The sequence below is a fragment of the Aotus nancymaae genome, unplaced genomic scaffold, assembly GCF_030222135.1.
Source record: "Aotus nancymaae isolate 86718 unplaced genomic scaffold, 86718_ANA_hifiasm-v0.15.2.pri h1tg000064l_1, whole genome shotgun sequence".
Classification (NCBI taxonomy): Eukaryota; Metazoa; Chordata; class Mammalia; order Primates; family Aotidae; genus Aotus; species Aotus nancymaae.
In genome coordinates this window covers 3,003,401-3,025,488 of record NW_026988479.1, presented here as the reverse complement: position 1 = coordinate 3,025,488, position 22,088 = coordinate 3,003,401, and the positions used below count along the sequence as shown (strand labels likewise).

The following is a 22,088-nucleotide window of genomic DNA, read 5'->3' as shown; positions in this document are numbered from 1 at the left end:
GCTAGTCTAGGTTCTGTGGAATTCACGTTCTTTATGTCCCTAGTTATGTCTCTAATAACATTTCTTAAAAATTTATTAGCTGTAAAATTAAATATAATTTATCTAAATATTTCATAAAAATCATTTTTGTATACTTTTAATAAAGAATCTGGTCACAAATAAGCAGAAACAAACAAGACAGTAGGGAATCCTAAGAAGACATTTGTTGAAAATCATCTTCCAGGATTTTCTCATGACTTGCTGTCAAACAGATGAAGATGTTTTGATAGCTATTGTATTGTGAAGGATAATACTTTCAGCTACAAGTAACAGAAATGGTGACTAATTGTAGTTAACTCATAAGGGAATTTGCTGGCTCATATGACTAGCAAGTCCAGAAGTTAAAAATACTTCAAGGTTAATCATTGATATTATCAGCATGTGGTATCTTTTTATAAACAGTATGGCTTCTTCTGAGGGCTGGCTTTCCTGTGGGCATGGAATGGCTGCCAGCAGAACTGGGCTGCAGATGACTTTGTTCATGGCCAGAGATAAAGACTTGTTTTCCATGACCTTAGAACAGAAGTCTTATGTTTTATTCTAACTGACTGATCCTAAATAGGTAATCACTATGACTGAGGACATGTTGACTGCCTTCAATCTGAAACATATGCCCACCCCAAACCAATCACTGTGGCAAGAGAAAGAATCCATCAGAACCCACCCTTATTGCTGCCAGTGGGATCAATCCCACTCAAATTCCAGGGCCACTACGTAGCTGGAAAGGGTGAACTATACCTGGGGAGCTCTAACACTAACCAATGCAGGTATATATTAGCATATACTTTGTATATAATTCACACAAATTTCTCATTTGATTATTCAACCATAGAAATAATAATGAGCTGGGTGCAGTGGCTCACACCTGTAATCCCAGCACCTTGGGAGGCCGAGGTGGGCAGATCACAAGATCAGGAGCTTGAGACCAGCCTGGCCAACATAGTGAAGCTCCATCTCTACTAAAAATACAAAAATTAACCAGGCATGGTGGTGCACACCTGTAGTCTCAGCTACTCAGGAGGCTGAGGCAGGAAAATTGCTTGAACCCAAGAGGAGGAGGTTGTGGTGAGCCAAGATCGCACCACTGCACTCCAGCCTGGGGAACAGAGTGAGACTCCAGCTCAAAAAAAGAAAAAAGAAAAAAGAAATAATAATGATCATATCTTAGTAATATAAGGTATTGCCATATATACGTTTCACTTTTATTCATTTTTATTATTATTCATTTTTAATATTATCTAGATTAGAAAAATATGCAAGATTAATTTACTATTATAACAATTACAATTGTTTCTCTCTTTCTCTATTTCTGTTCTTTCTCATTGAGGTATAATGTACCAGTAAGGACAACAAAAAATTAAAGAAAGGGTGAGAAGAACAGTTAAGATTTTGATCTGAAAAATAATTTCAGAATCTCTTTCTTAGACAAAACTATAAACTTAATAAACAGTAACTTACTAGTTGATGTATATAATTTATTTTCAGAATGTAATTATATTACTTTCAGAAAATTACCAATCACCTTGTAGTTGTAGCTTAGAAATTATTTTGAAATGTTAATGTCTATTAATGCACTTAACTTTTTTTTTTTTTTGGCCTTCCGGCTGAAACTGGAAAGCCTGCTAGACAAATTCTAAAAGAGTTGTAACACTTATAAATTACATCCTCATTAATCTCTCTATCCACAAATAATAATTATTATTATTTTTTGAGATGGAGTCTTGCCCTGTCATCAGGCTGGAGTGCAGTGGTGCGATCTTGGCTCACTGCAACCTCTGCCTCCTGGGTTCAAGTGATTCTCCTGCCTCAGCCTCCTGAGTAACTGGGACTACAGTCAACGTGCCAGCATGCCCAGCTAATTTTTGTGTTTTTAGTAGAGACTGGGCTTCACCATGTTGGCCAGGATGGTCTCGATCTCTTAACATCATGATCTGCCCACCTCAGCCTCCCAAAGTGCTGGGATTACAGGCGTGAGCCACTGCGCCTGGCCAATAATGAATCTTTCTTTATATTTACCTTGATAGAATCAGTAACAAAACAAAACATCTTCATCCAACTCCAAAATTCACTGGAACCTTCCTTCATATTTCAATGTAATTGATTTAATTCTTTTATCAGTAATTTACCCAACTTTATTAATAGTCTGTGCCAAGCACTCCACTAAACGCTGAATGTGTGTATGTGTATGTGCATATGTGTGGTACTTGCACAAATGAAAAGGAATTTAAGAGGTTTCTGGAACCCTTCCTGAAGCATGCACAACAAGGAAGGAGTGACTGGAGATTCAGAGTTGGGGTAGAGATGAGAGAGAACAGGGATGAGATAAAGGTACACATCTTGCCTTTGCAGAATGCTAGTATCAGGCCACTGAGCAGCAGGAAGAGTTCTCAACTCTGAACACCAGTCTGAAAATGACTGACAAGTCACATCTTTAACCTGGAGGTCACATCTTCATCATTATTCTTCACCAAGAAGACACCACTTTGGGACTCAATGTGAATGTGAGTTAAAAGTCGATGACAAGTAGGAAAAGCAATCAGCACCATCTGTACTTATTCAATGCAGGGAATGTGTCACCATTCTAGAAGTATTAATCATCATGCACTATCAGTGTGGTTAATGCCAAAAATGGTGGAGAAACGATTCCTCCCAGAAACTGCCCATTTCAAAACTCAACAGCATTTGCCTCATAAAACAAACATATGGAAACTATTCAAAATTAAGTTTATTTCAAACAACTAGAAAGTATAGAAGAATGTATTTGTAGTTTTAATTTTGGGGAGAACATGGATTGTTAACTGCAATGTAAGCAAAGGACAATTCGATCTTGGAGAGTTTTAATGTGTGGCAGGTTAGAAAAAAGAAAAAAATATTTCTTTAGTAGAGAAGCTCAAAAAACCAAACAGTTTTGCCATAGTTCTTGGTTTTAATTAGGAACATTTAATCTATAGCACACAGAGAAAAAATGCCCAAAACCTACCTGATACATCTCAACCAGCGAAGCACTGCTTGTCCTTGCAGGATGTTGATGATTACATTTTTCTGTGAGTTTTGTGAAATGCTTGCTGAATCTGAAAGTAATTCAGTTAGTGTCAAGTCCCAGAAACTAACAAGACAGAGGTACTCACCTACTTTCGATATATCATATGTGTCACTTATCATTTAGAAAGTATTATTTTGGCTATCCTGGATAGCATTAGCAAAAGAAATTACATTAACGGCAAATCCCAAGATAGGGTAGAAATTACAGGTAAAGGAAAGAAAATAATTCAAGGGAATGATAGAGGAAAAGCATGATTTAGTACCCTAACAAATGTCATTCTTCATTTTTAGTCACAATTAATAGAGTATTATTTGCTTTCCTATAAATGTTCTGATAAAAACACAAAAGCATTTGAATTAATTTTTAAATTTTAGTTGCTACATAATTTTTGGTGAACTATACTACAAACACAGAGAAAAATCTAACATTTTAAACAAACAGCAGATACATTGCCATACCTCCTGCTTCAGAAGCACATTGTTTATACAATAAAAATGCCATATATGTTATTATAAGGATTTACTATTTGTAATTTATCAGATGAGTGTACCCAGCTTTCCAGGAGCCATCTTTAATTCTGTGTTATCAAAACAGACAATTAACAAATATTTAGCAATAAAATATCTTCCTTACAATAAGAAAAATATTGACAATAAGACGACTTTTCCAGAGGAAAAACATTATTTATATAGTATACATCAGCTGCTTCTTTAATCAAGAGACAGTTGGATAAAGAGGAGGCTTTCTGAGGCTGCTCCAAGAACAAATGCATCTTCATGATAGAGTGGTTGCCAAAATAAGATGGCATATTTGGCTTCTGTGTGTGGGTATATTGAATTTCCTGAGTGATCCTGCTGTCATTTTACACATGTCAGATGCACCAGATCAACAACCCAACAAACTGCCAGCGTAGGTTGTTTCTCAGTATCCCGATGGGAACTGCTTTTACGTGCCTCTCGATTTGCCTAACGACATTAAAGCAAACAAACAAACGAATATAACTCTTGCACTAAGTCATCACAGACAACAGATTATTAAAATCCCATAGTTAAAAAAAAAAAAACAGATGAAGCCAACAATTAGGCTCCCTTAGTTGAATTTTGGAGACATAAAGGAGATCAAAATTGCAATTGAGATGGTAACCTAGGTTATCCCTGATTAATGTTCAACTTCAGAATGAAATGTTAAAGATTATCTAATAGCTGAACTACATTTCCTTAAAATCTCATATCTTCTGAAACTGATCTTTAAACTCAGATTCAGAAGGTGTCACTGGAATTTATTCTTATTAAAAGAAATAGCAAATTTTGCTGCAGGGAAGTCTTTGGAGGCTATTAACAATTTGATTTTTTAAATGCTAAAACATCATGTCACATTAATTTTAATACAATATTGAGTACAGAAGTGAAGCTAAGTGTTTAGTTGTAAACTTACCACCTTGCTGATTCATTTTAAAATTCAAATGTCGGTTAGATATTGACATGCTGGGAAAATAAGTGCTTTATAGAAATTTCTAAAAGATGTTTACTGAAAATATAGTTTTAAAATAACTGTTTTGAAAAAAAAAAAGGATGTTTTCTGGCTCTATGGTACAAAAGAAGCTTAAAAGAAAAGTAATTCATCAGATCGTGTAATTTGATATTCCCACCTGACACTAACATTAATGGTACTCCAGTGACAGTTTATTTACTGGATATGAAACTGCTAGGTACAGCAGTTAATAAGCCTAGGCTAAAAATAACGTTATTAATAAACACTATGACATATAACATCTTTCAGATGGAATTAAACATCAAATTTAATGTAAGGTACTTCCTTAAAAGTTACTACACATAAATTTGGCTTTATGCAACAGATAAATTAATGGTTGAGCTATTGGCTCAAATGCTTAGACACTTCATTAAAAATTTATTAAAATTTTTAGGGAAGGGCCATATATCCCTTAAAGTATATATAAAGTTTGGTGCATGTAAGGATTTGTGCATTTGGGTAGAAAACAGATATGTAGCTATCATCAGATTTTCAAAAGAGTATGTGTTTCAATAAATTTTTTAAATTATTCCTTTAGAAGAATATGTTTCTCCGGTGTAATACTTACCCTCATTACCAAATATAATTTGGTTTACAAAATACTGATTTAGTTTATCAGGAGTACATCTATATTACAAAAGAAAGTTTAAGAAAAATGATGCTATAAAATGAGAAATATATGTATTGGATATGAGGATGAATGGACTCAGAAACTTAGGAATATCATTAAAATATATGACTACATCTCCATTTTTATACATAATTTAAGAGCACATGGAAAATAGCAATATATGTAGAGTTCCTATTTACTGAGTTCTCACAAAGTCAAGATTTAGTATTCTATTTATATTATTCCATTTAATTCTTTCAACTCTGGTAACAATTGCAATGATTATTGCTCCATCTCATAGGAAGAAGATGATATAGAAATTTAATCATTTTCTTAAGATCACACAGCCAGGAATTAGAATGACTGAGATTTAAATACAGGTCTTTTCGAAGCTAAAATTCATACTCTTTATTTCTATGCCATAATCCATTTCCTACACACTCCCATCCCTGAAAATATATGTTGGCTATCATAGATCATGAAGGAGGGCACTCAAGTTCATCCACTGAATATATCAGAGAAGCCTAATGATCACAATATAACCTTCTGGGAACTAGAGAAGTGGTTATCATTCCCTCTTTCTTTCATCCCACTGCCTCACATGAGAAGTGGTTATGATTCCCTCTTCCTTCCATCTCACTGCCTCACATCTTTTCAAGAACAGGTAGTAATATTACCTCAAACTTCACCTTTTTTTTTGCAGTCACTTTCTGTTGACTGCAAGGGACATGGCAACTTAATTCAACAACTAATTCAAGGGTTGCCTTCTCTTAAGACTCATATTAATTAAAAGGATATCATTTATATAACAAGACTGGCTGGTGTTTTTCTGTGTGGTAGATTAAAGAAAATATATTTTTAGAAAAAAATATTTTAGTTGAATTCTTTTAATATTTAAAATGTACATGATGAACTTCAAAGTCTTTTGAAAATTTTTATGTCAATTGAAAAAAGCTTTCCAGGGATCCCTTGTGCAGGCATATCTTTGGATGTAGCCTGAAGGAATGGAATGAAAATTTAAATTTGTCATGCTGCTTATGAGTGGCAGAGTTAAATTTCTGTCACAGCATCTGTGTTTGAATAACTAAATCATGCTGCTTCTCTTAGAATGTTCTGGAATTTACACATACGGAGCAATAAAAATCACAAGGGTAATGTATACAGCAACTCTTTTCATACTTTTTATCTTAATGAATTTCAAAACAGTCCTGCTGAGATTGTTACTAATGAAAAAACTGAGGTTCAAAGAGATTTAATAGGTACCGATGCTGGGTGGAATCCCAGCGTTCTGATTTCAAACAATGGTTCTTTCTCTCCATTGCCGTGCATGGCATATCTGGTCATTCTGAAAGTCATCAGATGGAGAAGGTAGAAGTGAAACCCTCAGTGGTCTATTCTTACATATTAATCACTTCTCAAGGAAAATCCAGGAAGACAGTTCTCTTTTGTTAAATTACCATCTTACTACGTCAGTGTTCTGTAATGAGGACTGGAGCTGCTCTAAGTGGATCAGTCCCCATCTTCTTCCTGAGATGTAGATTCTTTGAAGTTTGCATTGAAGACAGTTTTTTCTCCCTGGACTTGTGAAAAGTAGATTAATTTCTTAACTCCTTCATAGGAGACATCATAAGTGTTCATTTTTTTTTGAATTGCCAAGGCTAAGAATTCTCTTGATATTTAGCATGGATTTTTGGACTTCTCTTAACCAAATAAATAAAGTACTGAAAGTTCATGCTAGGAAGAAGAATCTGATTTTGGGCAGAAGAGAAGCAAATAATCTCTTTTGTTTAGAACAGAATGTGTTGTTACTCAAAAGTGGCTTGATTAGGGTACAGTTGCAAATGAGGTGGTCTATTTCCTCTTTTCCATCCATCTATTCATTCAAGCTTTCCCCCCGACCCACTTTACATTGTAAATATTGGAGATGAATGTGCCACAGAGGATGTTCATTATGAGACATTTTGTATAATGGAGTGGGTATGGCAAGAATGGGTATGGCAGGGGTTGTAATCAAGGTTATTAGCCAGAACTGGGGTCTCATCTGAAGACACAACTGGGGAAGGAGCCACGTATATGACCACATGGCTGATGATAAAAATCACTTCCTCATGGGCTGTTTATCCTTTCTTCCTGGCTCTTGGCCAGAGGCTATCTTCAGCTCTTTGCCAGGGAGGGTCTCTCCAACATGGCAGGTTGTTTCATCAAAGCATGCAAACTAAGAAGGCAACAGAGAGAATCTTCTAACAAGATAGAAGTCATGAGACTTTATCATCTAATCATGGAAACAATATTCCATTCCCCTTTCCATATTAGGCTGGGCATACAAAGAAGCAAATCACAGGGCCGGTTGATACTCAAGGGTAGGAGACTACAGAAGGTTGTGAATATCGGGTGCCTAAGATCCTTGGGCACCATCTTAGAGGTTTCCCACCACACTAATGCACTTGAAAATGATGTAGAAAATGTCAAATATATTAAAATGATAAAACTATAGTTTCTGGCAAAATAATAAGAAAAAATAATGTCTAGGAGCCATTTTAAAAACCTCACCTTAAAATATTTTTTAAATTTCAAAAGAGAAACAAAGATGTAAAATACTATGTCAAAAGAAATGCAAATTAAAACAATACATCATTTTCATGTGTCGAATTAGAACATATTAAACATTTAGTTGATAATATCTATTGTTGGCAAGGGAAAACAGGTACTTTATAATATACTTATGTGGTCAAACATTTCTGACGGCAAACTGGAAATATCGAAATTTCCATATCCTTTGACTTACCAATATTACTTTTAGATATTTATTTTTCCAGAAATAATTAAGCCAAAGTTCAAAAATTGATGCACAAGAATGTTCATTTAAGTGATATGTATACTGTTAGAAAAATTGGAAATTATTTAGTAGTATGTCAGAAAAGATTGGCCAAATAAAATATGACAACTACAAAATAAAATATCTTGTAGCTATTAAAAATTATTCATATTTATTATTATGAAAATATATCTATGATATATTTTTAAATGAAAAGAGCAAACTATCTATATAGAACTTCATTATCTATATAGAACTGGATGTGTATATGCTGATGTGTTGACACCCATAGGTGCTTAGGAAAATATGTGAAAGGATATCTATCAAAATATTGAGAGCGATTATCTTTGACTTGTAGGTAATGAATAATCTTTATTTTCCTTATACCATCTATATTTTCCAGTTTATCTTGAGCATATTCACATTTCATAATATTAAAAAGCAATAAGACTATTTCCAAAATAGTATCTAAAATTATTTCCTCCTAGACCCTTATATGGGAATGTTTCAAGTTTTCATTACTATATCTGCTAACTGGAACAATATAGCATCATAAGATCTTCTCAAGTTAAATATATTTTTGTCTTCTGTTGATAAATGGGTATGTTCCCACTCCTCCTGGCAAATTACATTTACTTAAAAAAAATCCTTCAGAATTCTATAAACACACAAATATTATCAGTCAACATAGAACTGGAAATTAACTGTCAGATTTCTTCTTAACCTGGCTATTCTGGAAGAATAATCCACTGAGGGACTAGTATTGAAGATTTTGATTAGTCAAATAAGAAAATAAATTTCTGGCGGCCATATGTAATTATTCACTTATTATTTATTATTTATACCCTCATTTTGGAGCATCCACTAGGTTTGAGGCGTTGGGCTAAGTGCTAGCAATGCAACAGTCAATCAGAAACAGTCCTTGCCTGCTCTTACAGCCTAATAAAGACAAATCAAAGAACTTCACTGCTGAAGATGTCTCAGAGATCACAGTCTAGAATCCCCCAACCCCCAATTCATGAATCAGAGAAGCAGATTTTTATACATTTTTCTTCACCTATGTTGATTGATAGCAGACCCAAATCCATTTCTCTCGACTATTCTGTTGCAGGCAGAATTCTATGAAAGCCCCCACAATCTTTCCCACTGCTGTTACTCCCATAATTTCATTATGTAATACTGCAAAAGGGATATTGCAGACATAATCAAGGTTACTAGTCCATTAAGATGGAAAAATTATCTGGCTCACCTAACCTAATTATATGAGCCACTTAAAAGAAGAGAGTTTTCTGTGGACAGTAACAGACGAGAGAGAAAATTCAAAATGTGAAAGAAATTTGATGTAAGGGAGGCTCTCTGTTGCTGGGATGGAGGGGGCTGTGAGGGAAGGACCTGAGGACATTCCCTAGGAGCTGAGAGCAGTCCCCTGATGACAGCCAGCAAGAAGGTGGGGGCTACAAGCTGACAACTTGATTTCAGCCTTCACCAGAAAACTCTGGTCATCCCAAACTTCTGGCCTACCAAACTGAGAGCTACCAAATCTGGTAATGCAGCAAGAGAAAAGTAATGAACATTGTTTTTTCTTTGTATGTCTTTCCTGGGGACTAGTTAGCATGCTAAAGTACAACTGGAGTTGAGACTCATGGATTTCAGCTACCTTCTTTATGTCCCAATGTGGAAATTGAAGCCTAAAATTTCTAGCCATATTGGCCTTTTTTTGTCTTTTTTCAATTAATTGATTTATTTTTTATTTTGAAACAATCTCAAACTTCTAGAAAGCTTGGAAGTATAGCACACATTTTTTTTTTTCAGGAACCATTTGGGTGCACACATTGGTGACATGTTATAACGTCACCTCCAAATACTTCAATGCAATGCATTTTTTTTTTTTCTCAACAAGGGCATTCCCCTACATACTTATAATACAACCATCAAAATCAGGAACTTAAGGTCACTTCAGCTCTCGGAACTCAGTCAACTTTCACAAAGTATCCAAATAATTTCCTTTACCTCCAAAGCTCCATTTTGGAGTTGCGTGTTGTGTTTGGTTAGTCTCCTTCAACTCGGAACAGTTTATTATAGAATCCCTTGACTTTCAGGACCTTGAATCTTGAAGATTACAAGCCAATTATTCTGGAAAATGTCCTTCCATTTAGATTGTTCTGATTTTCCTTCATGACAGTTGCATACTTTTGTAGGAATGTTAGAGAAATAATCTGTGTTCTTCTCACTACTATAAAATGGCACATAATTTCATTTTGTACCGATACTAACGATGTTAACTTTGATCACTTAAGGTGGTGTCTGCCAAGTTCTCCATTGTAAAGTATTATTTTTTGCTGTGTAATTAACAAATATTTGTGGGAAAGTAATTTCAGACTATGTGAATATCCTATTTGTTATCAAATTTTTTATTTATTCATGCCTAATAATTTGATCAACACAGACTCATGGTTTATTATTTTATTCCATGTTTTATAATCTGTTGTTATCATTTATTTTGGTACTCAAATGGTCAGAAATTTGGTCAAAAGGAACCTCTTGGAGTTGCTTCAGTGTTATTTTGACAAGTTCCAAGTCCCTTTATTCTTTCAGCACTTTTGTACTTTCTGATACATCAAGATGTCCTGGAAAAATGTGGCCTTTTCTCTGAGAAATACTGTCTCTTTTTAATAAAAAGTGATATTTAGAAACTAAGATCTGGACACTGAGTTTACTCATTGCTTTTAGGATGTTGTTATCCCTAGGAACACTGGCCTTAATATCTCCAAAACACTGTGCTCTCTGCTTCCCCATGACTTTTGTAGATGCTGTTCCCTCTACCTGATTGTCCTTTCTTCTTCACATAGTGAACTCTTCCTACTCTTTCTTTAGATCAAGGCTTAAATCCTGCTTCTTCAAGGAAACTTTCCCTGGATGCCTAGATTGGTTGAGCCCTACACTCATAGCATCATGTTCTTTTCAATCTAGAATATAGCAATTATTTGGAAACATATACCTCCTCCTCATTAGACTAACAAACTTTGGAAGACAAAATCTGATTTTGATCAACAATGTATCACTAGTGCCTAGCACAAGTCCTAACACATAGTAGCTCTCAACAAATATTTATGGAAATAATAAATGGGTGAGACAGTGAATGAGTGAATGAATGAAACCAGAACTAGATCCCAGTGCTTTCCTAGCTATTCCACAGTGGACGCTTAGAACTTAAAAGTACAGAGCTCACTGAAATATATTCTCTAAATTCTTAGACATATGGCACAATTTTATTCTTCCTAACAGAACCCTGAATTTTTGCACACTGGATCAAATAATTTTCCACATTATTTTTGAATTTAATTCTTCTTGAAATGGATTCAGACAAAATTGGAAAACCAAGTACCTTCTGAGAAGGTCATAGTGTTTGCCACTATTGAGTTAATCACTTTGGCTTATTCTCCATTAGATTTATTATATTCTGAGCAACTTAGCTAAGTTGCAAGAACATAAAAAGCTACAGAAGAATATTTAATTTGATTGCATAATACTAAATCTTCACCACCTCCTGAGTCCCTAATTAAATCTTATTTTTACACGGTGCCTTGTTTTTGAATATGGGCAGTTCTGAAAGTCTCAGGAAGGGAATTTATGATAAAGGAAATCCAGAAACTCACTTTGAGACAATGTGGACTTCTAATAATTCTACCACTGTCTCCACCGGAAGGCCAAACATACAATTGTCTTCTTAGCTTGAGGCCTTTATGGTTTTTCTCTTGGTTTTGAATCAGATCTAGACTCAACAAAGACCCACCTATGGTTTCTGCCTGTCCCCAGCTGTAACTCCAATAACTGTGCTTGGGCATTATGTCAGACCTTTTGGCATCATTTGAAGCATTTGATTATTAAATTCTGTTGACTTGCTAGAAAGAAAGTGGGGTCAGAAGGGCAGACCTAAAATAGTTATACTTCTTTCAGTCCTGAGAGATATATTAGGAGAGTTTTCAGAAGGTTTTTTTCTCATTTACAGTTTCTGAGATGGACTTCTGAGACACTTTGTATTATCTCTTCCTTTCATTGTATGCACTGTTTATTATAAAAACAGAGAATCTCAAAGCAACTTATACATTGAAAAATTGTTATTCAAGATTTCTCCTTTTGCCTGACTTGCACTGTGGTGTTCTTTATTCTAAGGTATCTGGCAAAAGTGAACCTATTTTTTTCAACCTGGTTTGAAAAAAACTGCTGGTAGTTCTAAAAAAACATGAGAAATGAAGAACAGCACATGTGAGTTAGGATTCTCTCTTTTGTTCTTGTGAGGCTACAGTGAAACAAAGATTCTTAGCCATACTGAGGCTCTTGTAACTTGTTCAATACTTCACACCAGGGTCTATAGTAATTATAAATTCAAGAAAATTTGCTCTATTCTTCAGCTTCTTTTCAGTGGCATATTTTCCTCATTCACTAAGTTCTGTTTCAGGTGGTTTAGCATTTGATTATGACTCATTTAATGTGATTTTTCAAAAGAACATTTGTTACTGCATCACATCGCAAAAATAATTGAAATGGATGCAATTCATGGATGTGATTTAATTAACTAGGACTTTTCCCCTACACTGAGAAAATCATAATGGGGGCTTTACTAGGCAAACTAAAATATCCCAACCAAGACAACTTAGTATTCAAAGAAGCTTACAAAAGTCTCCTGTAATGAGAAGACTGTCTGAAAATACAATTTTCAGCTTTGAAGTGAATAAATGCTGAGCTGCTAGACTCTACCACTTTCCACACAGAAATGCATCTTAATTGTTGTATCACTTCTGAATTTCGGAAGGAAAATTGGCAATGTGTGTGCCATTTCTAGCGAAGGGGAAAAAAGGTAATTGGGTTTCTATATACCATGCCTTCAGTAATGGTCTGGAAGGTGGAACTGCAAAAGGCTCTTTTTTTGCTCTAGGACTGTATTTCATTTGTCAAAATGAATGCAGGATATCAGGTCATTCCTAATACTGAGTAATATTCTCCCAGTTGAGCAGAGCACTGCTCTGTACCAGGCATTAGCAAAGCAGAGCATGCTGACTAGAAGAGACTTGCTGGTGATATTTTAGCCTAGTCAAGTGATGGCCTCTGACCACAAAGAACATTGGCTGGAGCTCTGTCAAATTATCCAAGGGATTTTCAGGTATCTAGTCTATTTTTCTGTATAGAAATCCTCTTTAACATCCCACCAAAAGCTACTTAACTTAAAATAATATCCTACAAATACCATATTCCTGGGAGGAATCTAAAATACCTCTTTATCTACTGGGGCGGCTGAGTAGGGGTGATGTTATTATGGCAAATGTGTACATTTCTGGTGTAAATGTTTACTTAGCTCTGCTTGTCAACAGCTGAGTCATTTCTCTGTTCTCCCACTTGGAGTCATTTGATACCCAGTAAGGATCACCTCCCTTGGAGGCCGCACTGTTTATCTTCCAAGCGCTAATATTAAAATATAGCTCTTGATTTAGGGGACGGCAAACCAGGGGATTTCTGAGTGTCATTCCTTCTCTTATTGAGTCTTCCATAGGGACAGCCACCTTTAAAGAATATAAATCATTGAGCTACTCGTTTCACTATAAACCACAGGTAACTTCTCTGCCAGAAGTTAAAATCTATTTTAAAATAGATTTTAAAATCGTATTTAAAATCTAAATTTAAAAGTATTTATATATTTAGAAAATTTTAATTGTTCTAGCTTTTAAACATGTTCATGAAAAAAAAATTTGAACTGTTTAGAAAAATGGAATCATTTAGGAAGTCTACAAAATGCCTGAAAAAATTAGTTCAGTTAAGGTACTTTCTTACATAGAAAATTAAATCACTCTATAGAATTAGAAACTAGAATTTGCTAGCTCTTTTAAGGTGGAAACCATACCTAGCAATTAGTAAATGGTTAGCAATCATTTGTTGAATAAATGAATAGATGGAGTATTAACAAAATCAAGATTGTATTAGATAAAAAGTATAATTAAATAATAGTAAAATTATTTAATTCTTTAAGTGCTAGATAACATGATTTTGGCTTATCCAGTGGAATTTTTGGTGGATTTATCTTCACCTACAAGAAAAGCATCTTGGGAAATTATTGGGATGATTGGTATGAATGATATATAAAATTGTTCCTCGGATCTTTATATTCAGGCTGTCTTGGTCGTTTTGCTTTTTTAAAACATAGTTCCAGAGCCATCTCTTGTAAAGAGAACTTCAAAATGTCAAGGAGAATTCACTATGTACAGAATGGGTGAGTAGAGTCACTTGGCAGGTGACAACCCAATGTCCAAAACCAAGGAACACTAAACTAGGGGATTTTTTAACTGTCTCCTACAAGAAGGAATAAGGGGATTTCATTACTTGCAACTAGTAAAGAGAACAACAGGGATAGCTCCCAAAGCAGTGCCTCCCTAAGCTAAGGGCTAGGTCAGGTTTTATAAGCATAGGGTAATGAGGTATGATCTGATTGGATCTTGGAATAAGATGATCTTACTGGATCCTGCCATGAGCTTGGCCTAATTGGATCCTAAATCCTTCTATGTGGTATCTCATTGTAATTTATTCCCTACTCCTCAGTTCAAGCACTAAGGCTCCCTCTGGTTGCACACCTGGTTCATCTGGGCATGCTCAGGCTAGGTGATCTTCAACCTGGGGATCCATGGCAACCAAAAAAAAACTTGCAACTTTGATACATAAAAGTTGAACCAGATTGGCCTGATGCAGTCACAAATGGACTCTGAAAACAGAAACTTACTAGAACACAATAATGGCGAATACACAAAAGCAAATACACAGAAACAGCAAACCAAGATGTTTCCTTGGCACTTTTAAAAGCGTGACATATCTGTGATTATCGTTATGCTGCAAATCATGTAGTGAAAATTTAGAAATCAAATTTATTTTCCTTTTGTTTGTCAGGAGCATTTTATGTCTCTAGGATACAGAAATTAAGCTGCTGTTGCAACTTAGGAAATAATGTACAATAGTGCTTAAACTTTTACATTTCTTTTTAAACTAATGTAGAATACCAAATAATGAATTAATATTTAGCATCTCCTATTTGCCAGTACTATTCTAAATACTTCCCAGTATGAAAAAAAAGAGCATATGTCATTATCACTATGTTCAAGTGACATATTTCTTATAGGGAAAAGATGTAACTATTAATAATGACCATGAAATAAATACTAAACAACTCAAAACAGAAAGAATGAAGTCCCAAGTAGCTATGGAAAAAACATAGCGAAAGATGTCACGAAGTGGTTGAAATTGACTTTATGCTTTATGCAAACAATCCAGAAAAATGAAGGGCAAGAGTACGCATGTGCAGCCCAGTGAGCAACAGAAACCTGACAGCAGAGAGGAGAAGGCATATGACATGAGTGAAGTCAGAATACAGACCCTTTGAGAACAATGGTGCTGTACTGGAGGAGTGTATGGGATGAGTACACCCCACAAGCTCTTGTCAGTAGAAATGTAAATGAAGGAAAGACTTTCATTAGAAGCCAGATTAGACCGGAATGATGTCCAATTGTCAGGGGGATAATTCAAGATATCGATTCATTTTTTCTTTCTTCTTCTTGTGCCCATTCCATGATGGGTCTTCCATTCACCTATAACAAGCAATCTGTTGGTTAGGAATGGCTAAGTAATATGTTTCAACTATGAGCTTATTCTTCAGACAATTCTTGTACTACAGCCCACTTCCTAGCCTATACTCTCAACATTCATGTCTTCTTGGTAAAATTACTGTATTGGTCTGTTTTCACGCTACTGATAAAGACATACCTGAGACTGGGCAATTTACAAAAGAAAAATGTTTAATTGGGCTCACAATTTATGTGGCTGGGGAAACCTCACAGTCATGGTGGAAGGCAGAGGGGAGCAAGTCACATCTTATGTGGACGGCAGCAGGCAAAGAGAGAGCTTGTGCAGGGAAATTCCCATCTTTAAAACCATCAGATCTCATGAGACTCATTCACTATCACAAGAACAGTGCAGGAAAGACCTGCCCTCATAATTCAGTCACCTCCCACTGGTTTCTCCCATGACATGTGAGAATTATGGGAGTTATAATTCAAGATGAGATTTAGGTGGGGACACAGCCAAATCATATCAACTGCTCCTTGACTAATTGTTTAATTATAATTAAATAATAATTATTTAAATAATTAAAGCTTTTGAAAAAACATTTTATTTTGAATACTGTCACACTTACAAAAAAGTTATGCAAATATTGTTGGACTATGCCTGTACACCTTTCACTGAACTACCCCAAATTACTGTATTATTAAGCAAATCTACATATTTTCTTTTCAAGTTTTGCCAGTCTCCCCCTAATGTCTATTTTCAGGTCTAGAATCCAATCGAGGAGGTCATGTTGCATTCTTTTGTCATTCTCTTTTGACTCCTGTATGTCTGGGACGGTTCCTCAGACTTTGTCTTTCATAACCTTGACTCTTTCGAAGTGTATTGTTTGGTTGTTTTGCAAAAGGTTTCTCAATTTGGATTTTCCTGATGTTTCCACATGATTAAATTCAATTGTGTAATTTTAGCAAAAATACCAAAGATCAGACATGTCCTCATCGGTGTGTTATATCATTAGGTACATGATGCCAATGTGTCTTATTACTGATGATGTCAGTAATAAGATGAACATTTGGTTAAGATAGTATCTTCTCCACTGTAGCTTCTGTAGCTCACACATTATTGCTGATTTGTGGATTCATCTCATAGGTGTGAGACAGTGACTTAGATTGCAGAGCCTCTATCTTTCTCTAGTTCTGCATTCAGCTTTGCCAACTCTGGGCCACATGTGTGTGTTAGCTTTGTGATGAAGAATTCTGACTTCAGTATGGGTATACCACTCATACTAACAAGGTAAGAGATAACAAGAACCAACAAGCATTTCATTCCTGTTTGTGCTCATGAGTTCCAGGTTTATTGTTTTGTCTCTTCTCTTGCCCCCAGCCTTATGCACATCAAATTCTAGTAGCAGACATGCAGGCAACAACCTTACAGAGACTGATTAGCTAGTTCCCACAATTGCTTATGGTCAAATCATTTATTTATATTATGCTTCTCTGACTGATTCCAAAGTTTTGTACTAACGAGTGGATGCTATTATAATAAATACCTAAAAATGCAGGAGTGTCTTTAGAACACTTTTATCTTTACCAAAAGATAAAAGGTATTTTGAAAAAAATGTATTAGAAAAAGCCTAAACTTCCTTGAATAAACTAATATAAATCTGGACTTTGAGAATGCTGCTGGCAAGGGGGTCCGAAGGAAAGGAGGAAAATGTTAAGACTGGATGAGACTGAGACTGGAATAAGAGAGCTCTTTGTCACGCAGCAGCAGAAAACCTAGCACACCTGTAATAACTTGGAAAGTTAAAAAATGTGCCTAACAAGCTGGGTATCTAACAAGAAAATTTTCAAGCAAAATGTTGAAGCTGCCACCTGGTTTCTTCTGCTGTTTATAGTAAAATGCAAAAAGAGAGAAATAAATTAAGGAAATGACTGTTAAACAAAAAAGAGCTAGGACTTGATGACTTTAAAAGTTCTCAGCCTCCTCAAACAGCAAACAATGCAAGGAAATGGCTTTCAAGCAAAAAAATCAAATTTGGAGCCCTACCTGGACAACACGATCTGGAGATGAAGATGAAGATTTGACTGCAAAGTCTTTTCTTAAGACCGTAGAAAGGCAGTGTCTCAGAAAACTACTCAGTCACACAAAAGGCCCTTTAAGATTAAAGATATGCCACTGCCACCTTGGGTTGAAAAGGACAGGCAGTACACAGAGGAAGCTGGAGCCCTAAAAGGTCAGAAAGTAGGCCAGGAAACTACTCATATGAAAACGTGACATCTTTCATGAAAAAGGGAGGGTGATCCAGCAGGCAGAACCAACAGCCTTGTTATAGACCAAAGCATTTCCCCCAAAATTCATGTGTGGAAGCCCTAACCTCATATGAGATGGTATCAGAGATAGGCCTTTAGAAAGATACTTAAAATTTTAAATAAGTTCATAAGGGTGGAGCCCTGATTGGATAAGACAGGGGTCCTTATAAAAAGAAGAGAAACTAGACCTCTCTCTCCCCCCGCCCCCGTTTCTCTGCACACACACAGAGGAAAGACCATGTGAGGACACAGTGAGGAGGCAGCTATCTGCAAGCCAGGAAGAAGGGCCTCCTTGCTCATACCTTGATCTTGGACTTCTGGCCTCCAGAAGTGTGAGAAAACAAATTTCTGTTGTTTATAAGGCACCCAGGTAGTGGTATTTTGATAGCAGCTGGGCTGATTAGTCTAACCCCAGAGGGCAGAGCCAACAGCCATAGAGCATTATTGGTAGGCCTTAATACCTAATTAAGGAATTTCCAACATTTGTCCAGTTAGATTTCAGAATTGTTATGAGTTAAAACGCACGCTCTAAATGAAGAGACCCCCAAACAGACTTTGTGTGAGCAACAAGGCTGTTTATTCATCCAGGTGAGAGTGGTCTGAGCCTGAAAAGAGAGTCAGTGGAGGGCAGTGGGATAGGAGTTGGTTTTATAGGTTTTGGGTAGGCAGTGGAAAGTTACAGAAGTTACAGTTTAGGGTGGTTTTTGCAGGTTGGGAGGGGGTCATACGGTCTGGAGTCACCAGGTTGACCAAGGTCAGTTATAAAGTCCATTTGCCTTATCAATTGAGGTGGGAATAAGGAACAACAGAGAATATCTTAAAGTTAATTAGGCACCACAGGGGTTGATCATTCTTCACTTCTGTGGTTTTCCAGTTACTTCAAACTTTCTGTTTCCAGGAACTCATCTGGAGTGTCCATGCAGGTCACAGAGGTTACCATGGTGTAGTCCATGGCACTGTCAGTTGGCCTAAAAGACCTTACATTATGGATCAGAGGCTCCTTCGTGCCCCTGACATTTCCCCTGTTTTTGAAGGAATATTTATAGTTTTTATCTATACTTGTTCCACCACTGTATATTGATGTGTGAGAAGCAGAGAACCTGGATTTTTTTTTTTTTTTTTTTTTTTTGAGAGTCTCACTCTATTGCCCAGGCTAGAGTACAGTGGTGTGATCTCTGCTCACTGCAACCTCCACCTCCCAGGTTCAAGTGATTCTCCTGCCTCATTCTCCCGAGTAGCTGGGATAGCAGGCACCTGCCACCACACCCAACTAATTTTTGTATTTTTAGTAGAGAAGGGGTTTTACCAGGTTGGCCAGACTGGTCTTGAACTCCTGATCTCAGGTGATTCACCTGCCTTGACCTCCCAAAGTGCTGGGATTACAGGCCACCACGCCTGGCCTGGATTTTAGTTTTCACAGGTCTCTATAAGAGAAACTCCACATAAGGAGCTGAACTTTGGAACTAACCCTGAGAAATCTCTTTCGTACCTGGACCTGACTTAGTTGATGAAATCCTGAACTTTGAGCTGATGCTGTAATGAAATAAGACATTGGGGACCTTGGGAGGGAATGAATGTATTTGGGATGTGAGAGAAATGTATATTATTAGGGCCCAGAGTCTAGACTGTGGTAGGTAGCCTCTAACATGGCCCCAAATGATACCCTTCTCCTAACTTCAAACTTTCTGTTTCCAGGAACTCACCTGGAGTGTCCATGCGGTCATACTATTGACATACTTCTGAAAAATAGAATATAGAGGAAGCAATGGTATGTGATTTGAGATTAGATTACAAAGAGACCCTGGTTTCCACCTGGAGATGCTCCCTAAATCACTCTTTAAGGGAAACCTCTTCCATGTTGTAGAGTTTCCCTGTGGAGAGAACCATGTGGACAAGAAACTGATGTCTTTGGCTAAGGTCCAGTAAGGACCTCAGACCTGCCAAGAATTATATAAATGTGTTTTTGGAAGGGGATATTCATCTAGCCCAGCCTTGTATGATTGGAGATCCAGCCAACAGCTTCGTGGCACCCTTGCAAAGCATCCTGATACTGAGAAATCCACTTAAACTTTGCCCAGATTCCTGACCCACAACTTTGGGATAATGAATATCTGATGTTTTTAGCCACTAAGTTTTGGTAATTTTTGTGTGCACTAGAAGGTAACAAACACATTTGTTATAATGGCATCTCTCCTTACAATTTTTTCAATGTATCCTTACGTTTGCCTCCTTTCCAATATTTGCTTTTACCCTGAGTTTTAGTCTATTAATCTCTTAGATTGGCTTATAGTAATTATCTACATAATTATCTATTATAATTATTATTTATATAATGTATACTATAATCTATATATTATAATATATATTAACTATTATAATACATAGTAGAAAAAAAATTAGCTTGTTATTATAGAGTATTTTAAATATATACAAAAGTAAAGTAAACAAATATAATAGACTCCCATGTCCCTATCACCCACTTTCAACACTTATGGTCAATATTGATACAACACATTATTGACACAACAACCCATAGTCAATATCATTTCATCTCTACCTTTACTCACTCCTCTCTCTCAGATTATTTTCAAGCAAGTTCCAGACATATCATTTATTCTATAAAATTTTTACTATGTATCCCTCTTTAGAAAAACATTTTAAGGTTACGAGTTGACCATAGAAATTATATTAAGGGGTAGTCTGGCCACAGAGATAAGACCTTCAGAGCAAAGCCAAGTTTAGTCATTCATGTTAATATTCTTCTACTCAGGATATGAATAAACTATTTGAAAATGTTAAGACTGTATGAGACTGGAGTAAGAGAGCTCTTTGTCATGGACAGGAATTTTGGGTAGAGATTAGCAAGCTGAAGAGAGAGGGAAAACAGTTGAAGGAAGAAAGGGAAATCCAGCAGCATGGCAATAGGCTAAAGCCAAAGTCAAATGTATAACCAATGATGGTTAACTGCAATGAGAATGATCAAGTGACCTTTAAGACCAAGGCTGTCTAACACTGAAGGTTAGATTACATCAAATATGTTGTATATTTTATATATTTCTCATTTAGTCCCCCAAGTCCTTCAGGAAAATCTGCTATGTATATATCTTATACTCAGAGGACTTTAGTAGTAAACAGTTTGGACAGTATAAAGCAGAGTGAAATATGGCCTTACAGATAGGAAGTGAAAGACTGAGAAGAACTTGATAATTCAATAGAGCAAGAACTAGAAGTCAGAGCGATCAGAAAAAATGCAAGTGACATCCCCCCATTGATCAAACCCAACAGGAATCAATGTAGCTATGGAAAAATACGCCAGGTTTCCAATAATACGTGAGAAGAAAATTCAATAGATTTTTTTGCTTAAACGCTGAAGGAAAAGTGACTCTAGGAATCTAGAGAATATGTCATTACTCCAAGAGGCTGCCATTTTGTTTGCACACACAGGCACACAGACTCACCTACAAATGTACCTCCTGTTGATGAAATCAAGAACAACCCTAGTATTGATGCCTATTGTAATATCTATAAGTTATGATGCATTTTGTAAAAGAAAAAAAGTTTTACCACCTGGTTCTACTGTCAGTGAACTACCAGAAATGATCATGTACAAATATAAATGGCCCAGTTGAGTACCTCTGCAGAATACAGATATGGTTTTTCCTGCAAATTGCTCAAAGTGGGCTATTAAGGATACAAAAATAGAACAAGAATATTATACTCAACTGATATGAAAAAAGATAGCTTTTAAGTTGAGTCGGTGGATTACAGTTTTTGGGTAAATAAGAATTCTGTTGAAGAAATCTTTTTATTATCAGTTGTAAAAATCTTGTGGCAAATAAAATCCAATTTACTATGTCTCAAAACATTTTTTTTTCAACAGGAATTTTGGTTTCTTTGTTTCATATAATCAAGGCTGCATAAGACAGAGAGAATTGTATATAAAAATTCCCTATTCTGGTCTTAAAAATGTAGCTTTTCTTAGTAACAGCACCCATGATTCACAACTCTACCTACCTATAAAACTGGGAGTTTTCATCTCAATTGCCTAACTCACTGTACTGGAGGAAGACTTTATTTTTCTTGGATTTTATTGTCAAACACAGAGGAATAATATTACAGAGCAATTTCCTCTCTGTTGCC

General features: G+C 35.9%; 1 non-coding gene across 1 annotated transcript; it reads right to left on the bottom strand.

The window, feature by feature from the left end:
* Window positions 1-1,630: 1,630 nt before the first annotated feature.
* LOC135270719 (U7 small nuclear RNA) lies at window positions 1,631-1,692 on the bottom strand. The gene has a single exon (XR_010338848.1). It is a non-coding gene; the product is annotated as a U7 small nuclear RNA (small nuclear RNA).
* Window positions 1,693-22,088: the final 20,396 nt, after the last annotated feature.